Source organism: Macaca mulatta, chromosome 6 (assembly GCF_049350105.2).
Source record: "Macaca mulatta isolate MMU2019108-1 chromosome 6, T2T-MMU8v2.0, whole genome shotgun sequence".
Classification (NCBI taxonomy): Eukaryota; Metazoa; Chordata; class Mammalia; order Primates; family Cercopithecidae; genus Macaca; species Macaca mulatta.
This window is the reverse complement of record NC_133411.1, coordinates 90,559,540-90,581,592: the sequence shown is the minus strand read 5'-3', so window position 1 is coordinate 90,581,592 and position 22,053 is coordinate 90,559,540. Positions and strand designations below refer to the sequence as shown.

The following is a 22,053-nucleotide window of genomic DNA, read 5'->3' as shown; positions in this document are numbered from 1 at the left end:
AGTACCAAGAAGAGTACAAGATGGAATATATCTGTTCATCATAGGAAACCAAACATGTTTTGGATCAAATATTTGTCAACCAGCATAAACCTTAGAGAAACAGGACACTTCAATGTCTTTGGGGAAATAGTTTTGAAAAAGAAAAGTAATAGCGTCCAGGGATCAGCTTGAATTACCCATCATTGTACCCAGTGCACCTAACTTAATACCTTATGCATAGTAAAAAATCCAGCAACTATTGGTTGAGTGAAAGAAAAAATAATTAAATAAAACCATTCATTTACCATATTTGGCCATTAGTTACTGGATTGTAGTGTGTTTTATTTTTTAAATGAATTTTCCTTAATTTTATTTGCATTATGAATATATGTTATCCAAATAAGTTAATTATATTATTGCTGAAAAGTACTTTGTTCATTTAATTCATCTTCAAAGATAATTCTCTTTTAAGGCTTTTATTAACTCACTGATATTTTAGGAGGTTTGACACAGTGCCATTGAAATAAAACTGTTGTAACCACTTTGACCTGGGCTTCAAATATGTACATTTGAGTTTCAGAGTTTAATGTGAGAATCACATCCTCAGGAAAGTCTGTATATCTGAAGAAAATTAGAGTCATAAATACCCCTAGTAGGAATGTATGAATAGAATAAAATTTTAGTGTTGTATTTTAAGCCCAACAACCCCCAATTGGCAGTGCCTTTGATTTGTATAATAGTATGTAATATTTTTGGCACCATTAGAAAGATCCAAATCTGGAATCAGAGAAACAAATGTAGGTAAATGATTAAGAAATCAGTATCTTAGAAGTATTTTTTTTTTTTTTTTTTGAGATGGAGTCTCACTCTGTCACCCAGGCTGGAGTGCAGTGGCGCAATCTCAGCTCACTGTAAGCTCTGTCCCCTGAGTTCAAGCCATTCTCCTGCCTCAGCCTCCTGAGTACCTGGGGCCATAGGTGCCCACCACCACGCGTGGCTAATTTCTTTCTGTATTTTTTGTACAGACGGTGTTTCACCATGTTAGCCAGGATTATCTTGATTTCCTGACCTTGTGATCTACCTGCCTCAGCCTCCAAAAGTGCTCGTGTTACAGGCATGAACCACCATGCCTGGCCAGCAGAATTTTAAAGTAAATACTTGTATACTTTTGGGCTATACTTTTAGGTATTAATTGAACATTCACCATTTTGTCCGAACATTGATACTATGGGCAGCAATACTTTAAAAACTAAGCATGCTGCCATATTCCACCTAGTTTAGTGTGACTTTGGGAAATCAAATGCCTATAGAATTAAATTAAAACTCAGATTCATTACTATGTATTAGTATACATCTCTGATATTCAGAAATTGGATAGTTATACTGTATTATTTTAAGCTATATTTTTTAATTGTATGTTTCTCACAACCCTATTATTCTCTGAGCTGTATTTAGGAGGTCTTGGAAGAAATATATTTAGTTTGTATTTGCTTGATCATTTAGTATAGGATATTAGTTACACCAATTCTATTTTCATGTACTGGTGTTCCAACATTAAAATACTAGGAAACAACTTTCCTAAAGTTGAACACTTTAAGTGTTCACAGTTTCTGAAGTACAACTTTCCTATATTGTGAAATAATTTTTATAAAAGATCAGAAAATAATGAGAAATCAAGCACAATTTTCAATTTAGGCACCTATTTATGACAGAAACATTACCCTATTTGCCTTTCTACTGCTTTTTCTCACCTTCATACTTTCTCGCATATGAAAGGTGTACTAAATATTGATTGAATAGTAATACTTGGTAATAATGCCTTTAATATCTAGCTTACCTTGGGGCTTTTCATAGTTTTAAAACTAATTATTGGGATCAAGTAGTTCAATCATTAGATTACTAAAGACCATCCTGCGTTTTTGTTTAGAAAAAAAATAAAAGGCCAGGTGCGGTGGCTCACACCGGTAATCCCAGCACTTTGGAAGGCCGAGGCAGGTGGATCACGAGCTCAGGAGTTTGAGACCAGCCTGGCCAACATAGTGAAACCCTGTCTCTACCAAATATACAAAAATTAACTGGGCATGATGACAGGTTCTGTAGTCCTAGCTACTAGGGAGGCTGAGGCAGGAGACTCACTTGAACCCAGGAGGTGGAGGTTGCAGTGAGCTGAGACTGCGCCACTGCATTCCAGCCTAGGCGACAGAGAGAGACTCCATCTCAAATAAATAAATAAAAATAAAAATAAACGGCTTGTCCAAGGCTTTTTTGTTATTGTTCTTCTGTTGTTATCTAACACCAATGCAGGAAAGAGTGTATTAGAATTTAAAAAACAAACAAAAAACACATGTGGGTATTTTGAGGTAATATCTTAAAAGGCAAAAAACATTTGAGCTGTCACTAGTCTGTATTTTTCCTTACATATTAGTTCCCACAAAGATAGAGATGTTTCTAAGGTTTCTTTTATCCATTTCGGACCATATGAATTTTGAGCCATACATATTATGAAATTCTAAATCTTTTTATTTTTAATTTCCAAAGGAAAGAAAATACTCTCATTTATATTTGCTTAGAAAAAGTGTTTTTTGATCCCAGTTTTTAAAATTATTTTTACCTAGTTTGTTCTTCAGTCAGACATATACTCTTCATTGCAGTTCATCTGGAAAGGAGAATTTCAAATGCATGCTTAGAGGAAAACATTTCATGATTTTACCTCAAACCCTACTACTTTGCAGTAGCTTTGTTTCAGGTTATTGATACTTATTTCAAGAGATCCTCATCCAATTTTGTACTTTTATTCTTCCCTCACAAAACATATAATATCAGATAAGTACAAAACACTTAACAACATTTGCAATCAATACTCACATTCACTTGCATTCCTGTGTTATGTGGGATAGTTTGGCAAAATTGACTTTCTCAGATTTGTGAACTTCATTCACTAGACAACATTGCTTTTCTTTGGACATTTTTTTGATATTTCTGTATACTGCATTCTCGCTCTCTCTTTACCTGTCTGTATCCCCACACACAGCTATCACGCATACACACCTGCACAACTCAATGTGCTCAGCCTCTTAGAGTTATTAAGATTCACTTCTGATATCTGAAAATGGCAGTAGGAAAACTTCTCTTCAAACAAAGCAAAGAAAAAGCCCTTGTTTTAAATTCTTAAATTTGAAGACATTAGCCAGATTAACCAGTGTTTGCACAGATGTGCACTGAATGCTGCCTCCCTCTCCAGAGGATTTGTGCACAGACCACCATGTGGCTAAGCCCCAAATTGCTTCCCACTTACTCACTCACATTCCTGGATGGCACTGTGTAATTGGGAGCGATATTATGACACATGCATTTCATGCAGAAATTTTGTATTATCTCTCTGGCCCCCTCTCTCTCTCTCTCTCTATACACACACACACACACACACACACACACACACACAAAATATATATATTATATATTTTATATGTATAAAATATATATATTTTACATATTTATATAACATATATAATATATAATATAACATATCATATATGTTATATATTATATTATATATAATATAACATATATTATATATGTTATATATTATATTATATATGTTATATATTATATATGTTATATTATATATATTATATACAGAGAGAGAGAGAGAGAGACCAGCCTAGTCAACATAGTGAAACCCTGTCTTTACCAAATATGCAAAAATTAGCCGGGTGTGTTGGCAGGTGCCTGTAGTTCCAGCTACTAGGGAGGGTGAGGCAGAAGAATCACTTGAACCCAGGAGGTGATATATATGTGTGTGTGTGTGTGTGTGTGTGTGTGTGTGTGTATGGGGAGAGAGAGAGAGAGAGAGAGAGAGAGAGGGAATCTCGCTCTGTCACCCAGCCTGGAGAGCAATGCCGTGATCTTGGCTCACTGCATCCTCTGCCTTCTGTGTTCAAGGGATTCTCCTGCCTTAGCCTCCCAAGTAGATGGGATTACAGGCACGTGCCACCATGCCCAGCTAATTTTTGTATTTTTTTTTTTTAGTAGAGACAGGGTTTCACCATGTTGGCCAGACTGGTCTCGAACTCCTGACCTTCTGACCTCAGGTAATTCAACCACCTTGGCTCCCAAAGTGCTGGGATTACAGGTGTAAGCCACCTTGCCTGGCCTATCAGTATATGTTACACAGTTCATAAATGGAAATCTTGAGAATTTTTAAATTGTACAAGTTCTGTGGCATAATTCTCCTGTGTGCATTATCAGAATAATCCATTAGTAACAAGTATAAACTTTTACAACTCAAATACATAGTATTTTAATGTAATCAAAGGGAAAAAATAAGTGATCTTTTTTAAAAAAATTAAATCTTAGTTTTTATTTATTTTTAAATAAATATTTATTGAATGTTTGCTAAGTAGTTGTGACCTGAATGGTGGAGGGGCAATGATAAACAAGTTGCTGTTTAGATGATGAGATAGATAGACAGACAGACAGACAGGAAGATATAGATAGATAGATAGATAACAGAAAATAGAAAAATAGATGATAGATAGATATATAGATATGTTATGATGTGTTGTGATACAAGTACATGGAGCCATAAAAATATAAAACAAATACCCTGCCTTAAGCTAAGTATAAAGGAATGCATACCAACCTGTAAAAATAACATCTAGACATAAATCTAAAAAATAATTTCAATCTATTGCAGACTGAAAACAACAACAACAAACAACAAAACCTATTCCAGACAGAGAAAATAGTGTGTAGAATAACCAGGAGATTAAAAATATAGTAATGTCATGAACTGAAATAAGTTAAATGTGTCTAGAACTTAGAGAGAAGGGACATGGTGGCCAGCACTGACTCTGAGGATGGTGACAAGTGGCAGATACGCTAGAGTTTGGTACAGTGTTTTAAGAAAAATTGACTTTTTACTAAGAACAACAGAGAGAATTTGTATTTCTGTTGGTGCAACATGGAAAGCAAAGTACAGCAAAACACAGCAGGGGGACAATTTGAAGGCAGCAGATGAGGCTAGACATGATCTTAGCTTGGGTCAGTGTGGTAACTAACGGGATGAAGAGGAGAGAGTCATTGAGTATTTAGACGATACCCTAGACAAGTATTGGTTATTTGTGGGGTATGAAGAAAAAGAGTGTGGTAGAAACTAAGAGTAAAGAAAGGCATCCCCAGTTTCTGGCCTGAGCAACTGGGTATCATTTACTGAGATATTGTAAATGACAATACACAGGATTGGGAGGCAGAAAGAGAGTGCAGTATTTCACATATTGAATTTGAGAAATTTGATAGACATTATCTAAGAAGTCAAGCATCAGTGTAGAAGTCATAATTATATAGATGGTTATTGAAGCTTAGGGAATGGATGAGTCTGCCTAGAAAAAGGATAATAACAAAGAATAGAAGAGCTAGACATGGGAAAGAATAGAGGACTTTGAAATGCAAACCGGTAAGAGGGCCGCCAATATTTAAGTGATAGGTAGAAAAAGTGAAATCTGTAAAGCAGCCAGAGAGAGAGTAGTCAGGTAGAAGGAAAACCAGGAAAGTGTGGCACACAGTAAGTTCAGGATTAACAATGTCTCAAGGAGTGGATAATCAGCAATGTCAAGTACTGTGGAGCAGTTAAGCAAGATAAGCATTTACTTTAATTCCATGTGATTTATGGATGATCTTGTTGCTTTACGGAAGATCAGTTTTGCTGGCATTGTGGAGAAAGAGCTTGACTGTGGCACATAGAAGAATTTGTAGGAAAAAATTAAATGGCTAAAACAAACATTTGTCTATTTATTTGCTTACTCATTCATCTGTCAAATATTTGAGTCTCAGCTATGTGCCACTCTTCCTGTCACTGAGGATATAGCAGTTAAAAAATAGTCTTTGTCATAAATATGTGTAAAATATTGTTAAAATGATCAGACAAAACAAAGAATATAAACATTGGAATGTGGTAGTAATATAACATTCATCATCACTTGGAAAAAATTAAATGTATGTGTGTTATTGAGAGTAGGTCAGTACAGGATAATAGTACTGTATATCATTTTATTTATAATTTCTTTTTATCTTTTCTGTAATTATATCGACTTCTGGCCAGGCTTCTCATTTCCGTGTGTGTGTGTGTGTGTGTGTGTGTGTGTGTATGGCATATCATGTAAAAAATATATAATATATATATATATTCAGGAAAAGTTATTTCATTTTATTCTGTTTTATATTCTCCTATCATCTCCTACCTATCATATTCCATAGAAACTTATTTCCCTTTGGTAATGATATCCCCTTTCTAATACAAATTCAGATTCTATTAAATTTGTTACCCCCCTATATTGTCACTAATGGCCTGTTCCTCAGCTTTCATTTTATTATGAAAAATTGAATATATTTACCCCAGAAAATAAAGACTGTCATACACATTTTTTAAAAAAACTAGAAGTTGACTGTACATTTCACTCTATGAATAGCCATATTCATGTTTATCTTTCAGAAGGCAATCAGTGTCAGAATATCAAGTAGTATAATAGAGTCTGACGCTGTCTGAAAGACTTCTTGTTAGTGTTCATGAAATATCAGAAAGTTAGCGAGCCTTAAGTAGCTCTCTTGGGTGGTGTAGGGTTATTTTAGATTTCGAGACTTTGGTTACCAAATGAGGGGTTTGGTAAATTTTAGTTAAATTTTTCACATAGTAGATGAAATTGTGAGTGGTTGTCAGGGTGGTTCATTTTCCCCTCTTCTTAAGATTACTTCTTAGACTCATGATTGAATCCATTTTTCTACAAATTATCATAATGAGAGCTATGTTTCATGGACTAAAATACTTTCTCTAAAGCTGCTAGCCAATAGATGATTGCTAAGAAATTTTCCAGTCAACTAGGGTCAAAGGGATTTATTTTCACAGTTATGTTTCCTTACTTTTCTAATAATAAGAAAGGTTAAATATAAGTTCATACAAACAAATATAATTGTAAGTTAAGATGACAGATAATTAAGGGAAAGTTTTTGTACTAATTTTGGATATATTATAGAAAAGTAGTTATGTTTTATATGTGTAAAAATTCTGTAACATACTATATAAACTCATTAGCTTATTGATGTAAAAATATTTCTGCTTTATTAATAATGACAATGAATAGAATTTGTTAGTTTGTAATTCCAAGCTGTAACAATTATATATTAACTTTCAGAGAGAAAAAAATGTATAACATCAAAGAACCTTAGATATTATTGAATACCGAAAGCCATTCTAGTCCAGTCAAAGGACAAAAGCCAGTTTGTGGTAAAACTTTTATTTGTAAGAAAAGACAATGACTCATTAAGATATTGATGTATATCATTTAAACCACTGTCCTTTAGTTTATATTTTACACGGCATTTATTGAATTTTTTCTTTACAAAAGTTTTATATATATATATATATATATATATATATATATATATATATATATACTTTAGAACATACAAAATAAAAGAAGCAAACAAAATGTATCATAATCTTAGGTTATATACACTTTTAGTCTTTTTTTAATCACTTATCTGTATCTGGTTTTTTTTATACCTACCTAAAGCTATATACAGTCATATAAAGAATGATAGCAATTTGATTTTTTACATAAAATTATGTACATGTTTGTGTTTATGTGTATACATATGTGTGCATAAAACTTATACTACACAGTTCATATTTCTTGATAGTCACCTTTAGTTTTTTCACATAAGGATATAAAATTATCTTTCCATTTAATTAAAAATTGTTTCCTGAAATTTTTTAAATAGCAAGAAAACATTCCATCATTTATTATCATTTATTTAATGAGCCCCTACTTGTGGACATTTAAGTAGTATGCTAATTTCCTCTATTATGAAGAATTTGATAGAGTGCCTTATAACTAAATTTTGTGCATATTTGCCATTGTGTCTTTAGACTAAATTCTTAAAGGTAAATGGTTGGGATAAGAGTTTTTTGAAAGCTTTTAATATTCTAAGGATTGTATAGAAAAGGCTAAACAGTTTATCATGATAGATTTATAATGAAGAGGAAGCTTAATGTACTTATGCTCACTTATTCATAGTAATATAGATTTGGAGTTATTTGATTTGTATAATAGAAGAAGAAAAATACACATGAAGAGAAAAAGAAGAGATTGTTATCCTATCCAATATATTTTAAAAATAATGTGATTATATTTCCTTTAATTTTCATTCAAACATTTGATTACTGTAGTAGGCCATAAAACATTTAAAAAGGGTAAAACAGAAGTAGGCATATATAAAGAAGAGTTTAGTTAATAAAAACTATAAAGAAAGAGACATTCTCTAAAATCAAGCCCAATAAGAGAAGGAGTAGGTATTTAATCATATAAAGCTTAAGTAATATTTTAGAGCATCTGCAGCAGCAGTCCCCAACCTCTTTAGTACCAGGGACTGGGTTTCATAGAAGATAATTTTTCCACAGAAGATGGGTTGGCATTAGATTATCATAAGGAGCATACAACCTACATCCCTTGCATATGCAGTTCACAACAGAGTTGTGTTCTCAGGAGAATTTAATGCTGCTGCTGATCTGAAAGGAGGCGGAGCTTATGCAGTAATACTTGCTCACCTGCTGCCCATCTCCTGCTGTGTGGCCTGGTTCCTAACAGGCCACGGGCTGGTAGGATCCCTGATCTAAAGTATGGAACAGGCTTAGGGTAAGTGGAAAAAGAAAGCTTAAGAAGGTTAAATAAAGCTAGGAAATGGAAAAATGACTAATACTACTCTGATGGAAAGTAAAGGGCTAATGGATGAATGACACAGCCTTTGCTCTCATCTCTCCCCATACTACTATTAACACAGAAGATGGAATGAAGAAAAAGATAGGACACTTTAAGAATTCATTGAAAATAAGTGTTTTGGCCTGGAGCGGTGGCTCATGCCTGTAATCCCAGTACTTTGGGAGACCAAGGTGGGTGGGTCACTTGAGTTCAGGGGTTTAAGACCAGCCTGGCCAACATGGTAAAACCTTTTCTCTACTAAAAAAAAAAAAAAAAAAAAAAAAAAAAAATTGCCAGGTGTGGTGGTGCACATCTGTAATCCCGGCTAAGCAGGAGGCTGAAATGAGAATCGTTTGAACCTGGGAGGCGGAGGTTGCAGTGAGCTGGGATCATGCCACTGCACTCCATCCTGACAACAGAGAGAGACTGCTTCAAACTAACTAAATAAGTAAATAAATACGTAAGTGTTTTGATAGGTTGGATTAATTTCTTGAAAATATTACAGACTCCTGTAGCATCTAATACAAATCTTATTGGTACCTCCTGTGTGCTAGAATCATGCTGTTTGATATGAGGAATTACTAGAATAAAGCATAAGGGTTACTGAGATGAAATAGAGGCATGAATTCTTTGTCAAAGAGCTTAAAATAGATGTCATTGTTTGTGGAGTTTTGTTTGGCCACATTCCCTGGAGCCATAGGAAAACTAGGTGACACCTCAAGGTGACTTTGTACTGTAAGACAACTTATTGTTTAACATATAGCAAAGTATTTATGTGAAGAAAAATCCATAATCCATATTGCTTAAAGTACAAGGTTAACAATTTCTAAATGAGTCATATAATGAGAGTAGAACTGGGCTGAATCATTTCCAGATTATATTTAATTTTGGCATTTGAAAGTATAAAATTAATCAAGCTATGATTTAAAATAGACAACAATCAATATTTATTGTTATCTTCTTTTAATTTTAATCAAGACTTGGAAAGAAAAATAGGGAGGGCAAAATTTCAGTCTCTCAGCTGAAGATAGAACCCAGTAAGGATATTTGTTTTCTTAAGTACTAATCCTTGGAAAATATAGCAAATTTCAAAAAAGAATTAACACCTTTTTAATACAATGTATTCATATAACCCCACAATGTCTTTATCTGCTAAGGTTTCGTTGTGAAATGAAACCAGAATGCTTCATCCAAATCACAGAGAGCCATTGGATACAGAACTCGTTATTGTGACTCATCTACACAAGGAGCTCAAACATTTTCAAGAACAAGACATATTCTGTGTGTGTCAGCTTAGCTGTCTTTTAACCAATGACTTTGGCTTTTCAGACAATAGATAAATTGGAGTGCATCACAGAACAGCCTCTGGCTTGCAAGATTAGATTTCATTACTTCTTAAATACGGAGGTCCAGCTGTGTTACTTTCCACAATGCTTTCCTGTCCCAGAACTACTGTAGTAAAGCTCCCTTCTCAATGAGCCCTGCTGGTTATTAGCACATCAGGTGATAAACACTGAAGTGTGTGGGCAGATAGTCTTTTTATGCAGTTTATCAGTCACTGTCATGCCAAAGACAAAGACTTTTTTCCTCATCCTTTTCCCTTTAATTTTGCCTGTATTTTCAGAGTGCACCATTCATTTACACACACACACACACACACATATACACACACACAAGTAAAATAACCTGGAAATAAACAAGTGAGCTAATGTCAATGTCAGTGTTAAACAGGAAGGGGATTCTGTGATAAATGTAATGAATAGACCAAGGTCATTGATTCCTGCTCAGTGGAAGAAGAGTTAAACCTAAAATTTTGTTCCATGCATTTTGCACATTGCAGTGCTTGTTCAAATTAAGCTGTGCCTGTTACACATATGGGGAGTAATACTTTCAAACCCAAAGAAATAATAATACTTCTTTTTGTTGGTTTGGAAGTTTTTTGTTGTTGTTGTTTCTGGAGATGGGGTCTCTGTCACCCATGCTGGAGTGCAATGACGCAATCATGGCTCACTGCAGCCTCAATGTCCCAGGCTCAAGTGATCCTCCCACCTCAGCCTCCCAGGTAGCTGGGACTACAGGTACACTCCACCAAGCCTGGTTAATTTTTGTACTTTGTGTAGAGACAGGGTTTTGCCATGTCGCTCAGGCTGGTCTTGAACTTCTAGGCTCAAGCAATCCACCCACCTCAGCCTCCCCAAATGTTGAGATTATAGGCATGAGCCACCCCACCCAGCCAAAAATAATACTTCTAATTCCAGTGTTTGTTACATGCTGAGCATGCTCTACTGGAATTCTGTAGTGTGTAAACATCTGAAGGAACACATTCTTTAAAGGACTGCATCATGGGGGTGTGGTTAAGAAGCTAGCTAGGCTGAGTTGAAATCTTGGTACTTCCATTTGCCAAGTCTGTGACTTAGAGCAAGTTACTTAATCTCTCTCCACCTTAGTTTCCTCATCTGTAAAATTGGGGTATGAGTACCAATGTCAAAGGGCCTTTGTGTAAATTAAATGATTCAATACGTATAAGGATCTTTAAACAGTGTCTGGCTCATAAGTGCCACCCAGGAGTTACTAATTAAGTGATATAAATAATTAAACCTTATATACTATTTTAAAGCTACATGCAGAAATCAAACATCTAAGCCTCTGACTATTCTTTCATCATTTTAGTCATTAATAAAATTATTGAAATGTCCAATAAGTACTGACTTTTTTTTTTTTTTTCTGTTTGTGCATGAATACACAAACTGGGGGCAATGTAGCTGTCAGCTTTTAATTTTTCAAAAACTTTCTTTCCTTCAACATAATTTGACAAATCACCTCATTTCATATGGGCAAAAGAGAACCCTATGTTTTATTATATGAAATTTATGAGTAATGTAAGTAATGCTTGCATAATTAGGAATCAGTCCTTTAGGAATATAGCTTTCCTTATGCTTAGAGCAAATAAGTTATGAATTGATTTTTTTCTTTATAAGATTGCAAAATGGGAATCTTGTAAAGTATAATAAATACCAAGTTGGAATTTATGACAGTACATTAATAGTAGTTTCTTGGATATGATAGATCAGCAATAAGCTCTTTGTGACTTTGCATAAAGATAGAATCACAGGGAAAAAAGAACATTAGGATCCTCCATTTAACAAATGTGTATTGAGACTTCATGGAGAGCTTGTGATCTACCATTTCTCTATGACCTGACGATAAAGGCTCAGCCTTCTAAATACTTAAATTTAAGAAAGGGTAAGACAGGCACATCAGTAATCATTATACAATGCAGAAAATAATTATCATAAAAGGGGAACAAAGTGCTATGGGTATCAAGTGGGGAAAGATCACTTCCTGTCCTAGGAATCAGATTTTATGTTTGTGGTGGCTTTTGAGATGAGCTGAGATGGAAATTTATTTAATCTGTAGAAATTACTATATTGGAACATTTTAAGCAAACATAGAATGATAGAAAGCAAAAAAAAAAAAATAGACATGGGGAAACTTTCTAGAAGAATTAGCATTAGTGGTTGCTCAGGTTATAAGGTGTTTATGGGGAGGATTGTGAGCAAGACCAGGACGGTAATGTGGATCTGTATTCTATAGAGCAGTGGTCCCCCACCTTTTGGGCACCAGGAACCAGTTTCGTGGAAAACAATTTTTTCCACGGAGCCGCGGTGGAGGAGTAGTTTCAGGATGAAAGTGTTCCACCTCAGATCATCAGGCATTAGATTAAGGAGGCCACACCCTAGATAACCCCCATGTGCAGTTCACAATAGGATTCCTGCTCCTATGAGAATCTAATGCTGCTGCTGATCTGGCAGGAGGCGGGGCTCAGGCTCATTTCCTGTTGTGCAGCCGGGGTTTCTAACAGGCCGCAGACAGGCACCTGTTCATGCCCCAGGGGAGTTGGAGACCCTCGATATAGAGCCTCTATTCATCTCCTTGAACCAAAGTACGATCTTCAATGTTATTTCCAAAATTATCCCAGAAATAAGACTCTATAACTTGTCTTGAAAATTTATTATTGAAGCGTGTAATCATTATAAAAACACAAAGCTCTTATCTGAACAACATTTAAGTACTACCTCAGGCTTTTGAGGAATAAGTTGTTTAAATTTTTCTATTATGTTTTTATTCTGCCTCCAAGATAAATTTATTTTTCGATTTATTAATTATTTTATTTTCGACAGGACTTGGTCTAATAGGCAGTTGATTTGGAAAGGGCTGAATGTGGCTCATTGACCAAAATTGATGCTAACTTTTAATCTAGAATTTCTAACCAGAAATTAGTTATTGGAAGAAACAACTGTAAAGTTTTAAAGCTGGTTTCCGGGAGAAACATCTACAACTAGAAATGTCAGTTGACGTGGAAAATTTCATGAGAAGCTACAAAATATTTAGATTCTGCTGGATGGACACTTAGTCTTGGACACTAAGGAAATTGTTTCCATTAGAACAAATGTTTGGTTTTCCTGTCTGTGGACTTTAATCAACTACATGTGAAATATATGCAAAATAGATTCTTTGCTAGAGAGAAACTGAAAGATTGAAAGTATATCTTTAAGGCTTTTCTTTGTTTCAAAATTTTGCAATTCTTTCCCATTGCAAAGATACATTTGACATTGTTTGCATACCAGTTATATTCTCCCTTGACTCAACCCCAAGCATGACCTCCTCTGACTAATCTTGCCTTTAGGCAGGAGGAAGATAAGATTACCAGTTCCCAGTGCTCTAGCAATTGGTCCATAAGATATAGCTGAAGGAGGGAAGGAAAGGAAATTAATTCTTTACAGTGTTGGATTGCTGGTTGTTATAAAGCAGCTTAAACAAGACAGGTAATAACACCATTGTATTTTGTGCTAGTTAGATCACATCTGGAGTACCGTTTCCATTCTTTTTACTGTATTTTAAAATATGTCATCAAATTTGAGTTTATCAAGAGTAGGTCAACAAAAATGATGACCAGGTGTATATACCATGATATGTAAAATTAAGTAGGGATATTTATCTCAGTTAAGAAAATAATTACAATAGCTTTTAAATATTTGAATGACTGGCATCTCAAATATTGGGCCTGATTAATCCATTGTTTTCTAGAGGCAGCTCTGAGAGAGAGATGTGACATGTTCCTTGGTGAGATTTTGAGTTCTCTGTCTCTAGAAGTTTTGAAAGATATATGAATTTTTTGGTAGGCAGATTGGGCTGTTAGAAGGGTAGAAATTAGAAATTAATAGTTTTCATTCAAAACTTGAAAATATTTTAAGAGATAAGAAAAATTGATGTGGGCCCTCCCTGAATAGCCCTGTACCTTTATTCAATTTCATTGCTTTAAAGTTAGAACTGTCTACTTTTTTATCAGTTGAGTTCTTTAAAGACATTCCAATTAAGGAGAAATTTAGCCTAGGGAGACAAGTTTTGCAGATAGGAAAATTACATTGTCAGTGTCACATGATTAACACCTGAATGTGGATACACTATTTTCCTTTAAAGAAGGTCCTAATGATTATGAAAAGAAAACATTTAATTTTAGCTCCTATTGTAACAGGAAAAAAAAAATCCTCTAAAGCAGTCATTAACTCACCGTTACAGAAGGCAATAGCACATTAGATTAGCTCTATGTAAGCAAACAGAAATTGTGTTTTATCTGTTATTGTCAGTGTCCTTGCAATGAGTTAAAACTACATGAAAAGGATAATTCCCCCTAACCGAAAAGACACGTAAGAATTTCACAGAAATATCTCATCTTTCTTCAAGTTAGACCTGCCGACTGTTTTTTTTTTTTCCCCCTTCATCTTTTGAATTTCAAAATATATTTTAATTAAGCCAAATGTGTGAATCTATATTTTGGGAACATATCATTTCAAAGCCATCGTAAAATTTCTGAAGTATTTTGGAATATAAGGAATGAAAAGGGAATGATATTTTTCTAAAAGACCTCACAGATATTAAAATGGTAAAAAGTCATGTTTGAAATAACTGTAACCATATGAAATACTTGATGGTGGCATGCACACACATACACACACACTCTGTTTGCCAAGATTCTACCATGAAGTAATTTTCTGTCTTTAAATTAATCACCATTTATATTTTAAAACATTGAAATTTCATATTATTTATATCTCAGAAGACACAGAATATTCAGTGTTCAACCCTAGTCATCTCTGCTGAGGTGGGATGATGGGCAGGGAAACCAGTAATTGGTCTAAGGCTGCATCTGCCAGGCACATGGATCAGTCATTTGTTTGTCTCTGTGTTTTGTGCTACTTGGACATTGGACATTGGAAGTTTTACTGTATCTCTGTTAGTGGTAACTTTCTTAAAGCAAGAGAGTAACATTCACAGGAAAATGGCAGAAATATAATATCATCCAATATATTTAAGAAGCATAGTCCTTTTTTAAAAAAATAGGCTGATGGCATCAAAGAGGATCTTTTAAGAATCTTGCTTATAGAAAGCAAGTGTTATACATTGTGTTTAGGATTATGGACTTTATTTAATAAAAGTATTAGGTAATTTATTTTCTTTGTTTCTACCATGATTCAAATGAAATCTGATTATTCACTGAAACCTCCTTTATAAGACAGAAATCCTGGAATTCATCCAACTATTATTCACTAAAGACTTAGTTAAACAAATTATGCCATATCCATTAAATGAAATATTATTCAGTATATATTATATAATCCTCTTTTCATTTATTATATCATAAGTATATATTTAATTATTTTAGACATATGTGTATGTATTCTGATGTTAAAGAATTTACTTCAAAATTCTGCTTGTGGTGAGTTTTTAGTTGGTAATTTAGGTGATTTAATAAATATACTTCTATTTTCTAATGCAAACCTTAACCCATTGTACCAATGGATTTTTTTACCAACACTCTTAATCATTAGGTCTTGTCCAGCATTAACATTTTATATGCAATGATTCTGTGGTTTTCTTAAGTGGATACTGTCACTGAGATTTGTGCCAGTATTACTGATCTATTCATTACGTTTTAGTTTTTTGTTCTTTTGGTTTTAACAGATTTGCTTGTTAGATTAGCTCATTTGTCCAGACTTATGGAAATGAATTGAGGTTGAAGTGAGTAGTCTCCCACACATAAATAAAGCAGAAATCCATACAACATAAAGGAGCCTGAGAGTATCAGCTTCCTGCTATCAGGTGCTGTGAAACAAAATAATGTGGATGCTGTGACCATCTGAAATTCATATCTAGTGAGCTGGTAACCTAGGCTTCATGGCTTCTCTAGTGACATTAAACAGCATTCTTGTTGTAGAATTAATGATTCCCCCTTTCCTATATTAAATTTTCAAAAAGATTATGAATGCATTAATTTTATTGAAAATAGATAAATCTGAGAAATCATTTATATTAACTTTTGATCCGCTTTATCCCTTACAAGTTTCTTCTTTTTATTTGCCCATGAATTTTCTTAGGTTTAATTTTCAATCCTCATTTTACAAAGCTAAAAAGGAAAAGGGTAAAAACAGTCATTAAATTTACTTACGGACTTTAAATTTTAAATTTTCTCAATTTAAAATTGGACAGTTTTCCAAAAATATTTACTCAGGACCAATTATATACACTGTGCAAAATTAAAACATTTGTCCTCCAAGGAAGAATAACGTCCAGCTTGGGAAACAAGGCTGGAAAATATTATGTACCATTCTGTTTAGAACTGGCTTTAGGTTATAATTTAAAAGGTAGTGGGAGTAGAAGGGAATATCTGGAGACTGAAATAAATACTAAGCACTAGAAGGTGGTGAAGCTTGAATTCAGTCAACAAGGATGGTATGGGTTTGGATAGGGAGGAAGGGCATATTTAATAAACAAAGGATATTTAAGGACAATTGAATAGATACACAAAAATATTGAATTGTAAGTCCCCTTGTGATATCAAATCACCTAACTTAAAGATATTTACTACTTCCTTTAAGTAAGAGAATTTGTCCTGATTATGTTCTCAAAGACTCTTTAATAACAGCTGGGATATGAATGTAGGCTGCTCGAGTCATATTACTTTCCAGCTTCCCAGTACTCTGGCTTACTTTTATAAAATATGTGTTTTTGTTCAGTTTAGTTTTAGTATTTTTACTCAGTGGCAAAAAATGAACCCAAAGCTTCCATTCTTTTTTTGTTATTTTTTTCATTTATACCTCTATCTAAAATGAGAGACTCACAAATGCACCACTAATAGCTGTTAAAATGATTCACTGCATAAATACATTGTAAAACCCATGCAAACTATATCACTTCTAAATATTAAAAGTACATTTTGTGGTTCTATTTAAATGAATCTACTTAATTAATAAATCATAGTTTCGTGTTTTCTGAGTTAGCTTAAAAATCCCAGATTTAATTTTTCATGAGACAATCTAATGGTCTGCAACCATTGTCTTTATAACAATTATATTGTTTACTTCCTACCCCAAGAAGGAAAATCTGATTTATATAACTACATATAGTTATAGAAACTATATATGTTTATGTATATATTTGTATGATGAAACATATACAAAGATATAAGGCTTTCTTTGATGAATTTAATAATATTACAAAATGAAGCAGCTGAGCTTTATTTAATACAAATGACTGTATTAAACATTTGTGCATCTTTTCTTTCAACAAATATTTATTCAGTTCCTCCAGCATTCCACTGGTTTAAAAACTACGGATGTAATGGTGAGCAAAAAAATGCTACAGCCCTGCCATCATGAAACTCCTAGTCTAATGGGAGAGACTAATGAAAATATAATATATGTTTACATGCTAACCACATATGTACAAGATTATGTTTTATGTATTATATATTATAAATACTTCAACAGATGCCATTCTCCAAATTTTGCACAGGAATCAAAATGCATGTAAAATGTTGATAGAATGGAAACATTTTGATTATTCAAGCATTTTCTATGCAAATACAATGCTGTGCCTCACAGTGACCCAAATACTCTGCAGTTCTGAGATTGTAGAGTTGACCACATCGTATGCTGTCTGAAACATTTGGCCAGGGGAAACTAATCATCCTTGTTATACTTTTCTCAGGGAAGAAGTTAGTAATAGCAACCTTTAAGGCTGAAGTCACATCCCAATTGGGCCATTGGCCAAGAACAACAGATAAACAAATAATAAAATAAAGACCAAATTAACCCAGACCGCTCTCTCAATGCTTCTGTGGATACTTCCGGAGGCAACTCCATATTCTTCTTAATGACTGAGTTCACACATTTGAAATAATAGTTTACTCTAATTTTAGTAATGTCCCTGCTCCCCCCAGCACATAAACATACACATACATTAAGAGCACTTAACATCTGGGTGGGCATAAATAATCAAGCATAAATATCATAATTGCTATTTTTGCATCACTGCATTAAATAAAACATTCTAAAATATTGTCAGAATACAATAATACATAGTTCTTGTTACATCGGTTACGGAGATAATGACTATAAATATAGATAATTATATACTTGCAAAACATAGTTGGTACATGCTTAGCCAAATTTATGATATAGCGAACAAAAGGATTAATAAGTCACTCTGAATTAACATTCACATGTAAAATATGTTATAATATACTAAGAAATGTAGTTTTTATATTTCATAATGAGATTTTCCTATTTGGTGGTAAGCCACACTGGGTGTAAAATTGTTTTGAATGGGTATAATTTCCAAGTTATAAGAGTTTACTTAGAACACTCAAAAATGAAACAGACAAAAACAGAATATGTAAGAATTGTTGAAACCACAAAAAGAGACTGGAATCTGTCTAAAGAAGAAACTTATAGGTTATAGTATCATGTTGTATCAGGGTAACATATGGCCCACTGGATTTTGGTAGTGCTTCACAGTTGATACTGTGAGGTACAATTCACAGTTGTGAGGAAGAAATGAAGGAAGTTGTGAGAGAGTGAGGAAGAAATGAAGAAAGGCAAGGAAAGTCTGTATGATGCCTTCCTGTTCTCCCAAGCACCACCACACCTCAGGAACATGTACACTGGTGGAATGTCCTGCAAAAGAGCTGCTAACTTAAAAATCAAGAAATGGGTTTATTGTATCAAAGCGTGGTGGTGAGCTCCCTGGAAAAATAAAGCACTGAAATCTCAGCTGCCCACTGAATGCATAGCCTGAGGGCTGTGTGGACTTCTGGTCTCAGTTGCCTCAGATAATTAATTTCTTATGCATTCTAATATATTTTTAAAAGGAACAACAAAACTGGTTAGGATTGTAGCAGAATGCCACTTAGATGTAAATAACAAAAAGCTCAACTCAAATAATACAAAGTATGTTTTTTCCCTAGAACTAGAAGTCCAAAGGTAGGTCAGGATTCATGGTTGATATGATTCAGTGGCTCAACAATATCATCAAGAATCTAATATCTTTGTTTCTGCACTCTGCCTTTGAGCAGGATCAGCTTTCTTCTAAATCTGTCTCCCATCGTGGTTGCAAGGTGCATGCCAATGACTTCTGGGGCCACAAGCCTCTGTGTCTACATCTAAAGGAGAACGACAAGGGGTTATTTCCAGACACTTTCTCAGAAGAGTGCGGAGGCCTTTTTTTTTTTTTTTTTTTCCCAAGAGTCTCTCCCCACCTAAATACACACAAATATCTATCTCCTTACATATAATTGTCCCCAAATGGGTCACATGCCTATACCTAGGCCAATAACTGTGGCCAAGAAAAGGGAACAGAATCAATTAGTTCTGAGATACAGACCATTTAGTAAATCCAAAGGGGGTGTCATCTTTCACCAAAGCGTTGATATAGGTACCCAATGAAATCTGAAGATGATACAAGAAAACAGTGTTGAAAGCTTGTGAAACAACCAGAATATAAATTGCGCAGGTTTTCTGTAAGCCTACTCATTTACTGCTGTAGTTCCAACAATGGTACCCATGGCTCTTTCCAGGCGAAATAAACTTTGATGGGTTAGAGTCAGAATTCTCAATATTTAGTGTTCATAGCGATTATCTACAGAGCTTATTAAAAATGCAGAATCCTGGGCTAAACCCCAATGTTCAAATTCAGTAGGTGTGGGGCATTTTAACAGACACCCAGGAAGATTCTGTTATGGGTGACAGGAGGATTACACTTAAATTCTATATGTCTGATATATTTTTTACTCTCTGTTTTCCTACCATGATTATAATTTCAGTACATTCTTCTACATGTTGACCAAGTGGAACAATACACTTATTTGCTGGGTTGCTTATTTTTGGTTTTCTTGGTGCATGTGTTTAAATTCCCAGAATTAGACTACATGTGCCATAGACTCTGATTTTTATTTTAATTGCTGATTTTATGACTTCTAAGAGGAAGAGAGAATAATCATTTGGGTAGCATGATAGTACCTTCTGTGATACTTGTTTTACAGAAATGTCATTAAAAAGGCAACTAATGCCCACTACGAGGTTTATTTTTACTCTGGGGCTCTAGTTGCCACCTGTTAATAGTTCATGATGTTTTTTTCAGTAAAGCAGTTAGCCTACAATGCTGCCTGTATTACAGATATAACTAAAGCTGAATTATTACCAGTACTAACCTTTGTGTATATGCCTTTATGAGTGTGAATAGTATATTGGTTAATGACATCTACCCATATCAAGGAAGCACTGCTATGTAGAAGTTTCATAGAAAGATAAATCTTTGCAAAGTTGTGTATTTGCTGGCTGTAATTGTGTTAATTTGTAACAGAGATACTTTCAGGTATTGCAAATTCAAGTGTAGACTGGTACACAGTTTGCCCTGTGGGATTTGCTTTTCGAAGGTTCTGATTACTATGACTCTTACTAAATTGGGAATTGTCTTAATTTCTGTACTTGCTAGTTCATTCTTAAAATTTCTTGCTTATTCTTACAAAATGGAAGAGTAAAATCTTAGCAACTTCCAATCTTCCTTCCTTAGACATCACTTCTTTAGGGTGCTTTGTTTAACCAGTCAGGATCTCAGCTGCCTATGTCTGTCCCTGGATTGTAAGGGAAATGGAGAAGCTTCCAAAGAAGAACTCCATTTCTTGAAAGGATTTCTCTCCTCAGCCTCTGTATCAATTTTTCTTTATTTTCTCCCCCAGTTTTATGCTTAAGTCCAGCTAAGATTATTAGGAGCATAACCTTCCCATGATCCAACACTTTAAATAATACCTAGTGAATTTCAATAAGCTGTGTGTTATCTGGTTTTTATCTTTAAGTAGAAACGGAATCAGCACTTTGTGAGACAATAAGGCATAGCAGAAGGAGTTCAGTTTTAAAGTCGCACTGACATGAGCTCAAATTCAAATTGAACTCACACAGATTGTTCAGTCACTCTGAACCTCTGTACTTTCCTTTATCAAATGAGAAATATTTTAATCTCATTGGTTGTTTTGTCAATTAAATGAGTTCACACAGATACAGTGACCAGCCATAAGTGTAAGGATTGTTTTTTTCTTTTGCATCTCTAGATTTTTGTTAACAATAACTCATCTAAGTCAGCACTTCTACAAGCCCCTGTGGTATTTTTCTAAAAGGGAATTCCTGGAAGCTACCATTTTTTCCCCTCTTTGAGCATGTTATGATATATTTTGGACATGATAAAGTGGCAAACAGCTTTTAAAATATTTATGTTCTCCGCGCCATGCATGCCAACTGTGTTTGCTCTCTCCATTTCTTTATGTGCCAAGGAGGCGAGCCAAACAGTGTGAGAGGAAAATACTGTCAGGACACAAAGTCAGCTTGTCTAATGTGTACTCTGCGCAGATGCAACCTTAACGGAAAAGAGTGGAGACCACTCCCTGGCTCCACAGTGATACCTCGATTAACGAATCCACTGGGAACAAAGTTCCTTTATAAGCAATTCAGCTGAGTAAATTTTTAGTTTAAAACTCCATGAATCAAGTGAAATAGTACTGGCTTGTGTCATATAATTCAACGGTAATATTCTGGGTAAACTGTACTTCTGCACAGAGCAGAAATACTTCCTCACAGAGTGCGTGTTGAAGTATAAAAGTGAATAGATGGATTCTAGGCAAAATTGTGAAGCTGCTTCAGATAAACTTTTTTTTTCACTCCTGTAATTGCTATGCTCCATCCTCCACATACATAGGGCAGTAGGTTATTGCCCTTGGAGTCTTGCTGCTCTCAAACCTTCCTACCTCTTAAAGCAGGAATCAACATGATTCACACGTTTATGAGTTACAGTTAATGTTACCTTATATTGATATTGCCTAGTAATACCACAATCTTGGCTACAAGTTAATACCATGTAAAGATTCTAACTTAATTGGTTCTATGTGGAGCCCAGAATTTGGGATTCTAATATACTTACAGGGTTGGCAACC

General features: G+C 34.4%; 1 protein-coding gene across 2 annotated transcripts in view; it reads left to right on the top strand.

Moving 5' to 3' along the window:
- Nucleotides 1-22,053, top strand: part of EDIL3 (EGF like repeats and discoidin domains 3) — a 455,143-nt gene that overhangs the window by 139,396 nt on the left and 293,694 nt on the right. The window lies entirely within an intron of this gene.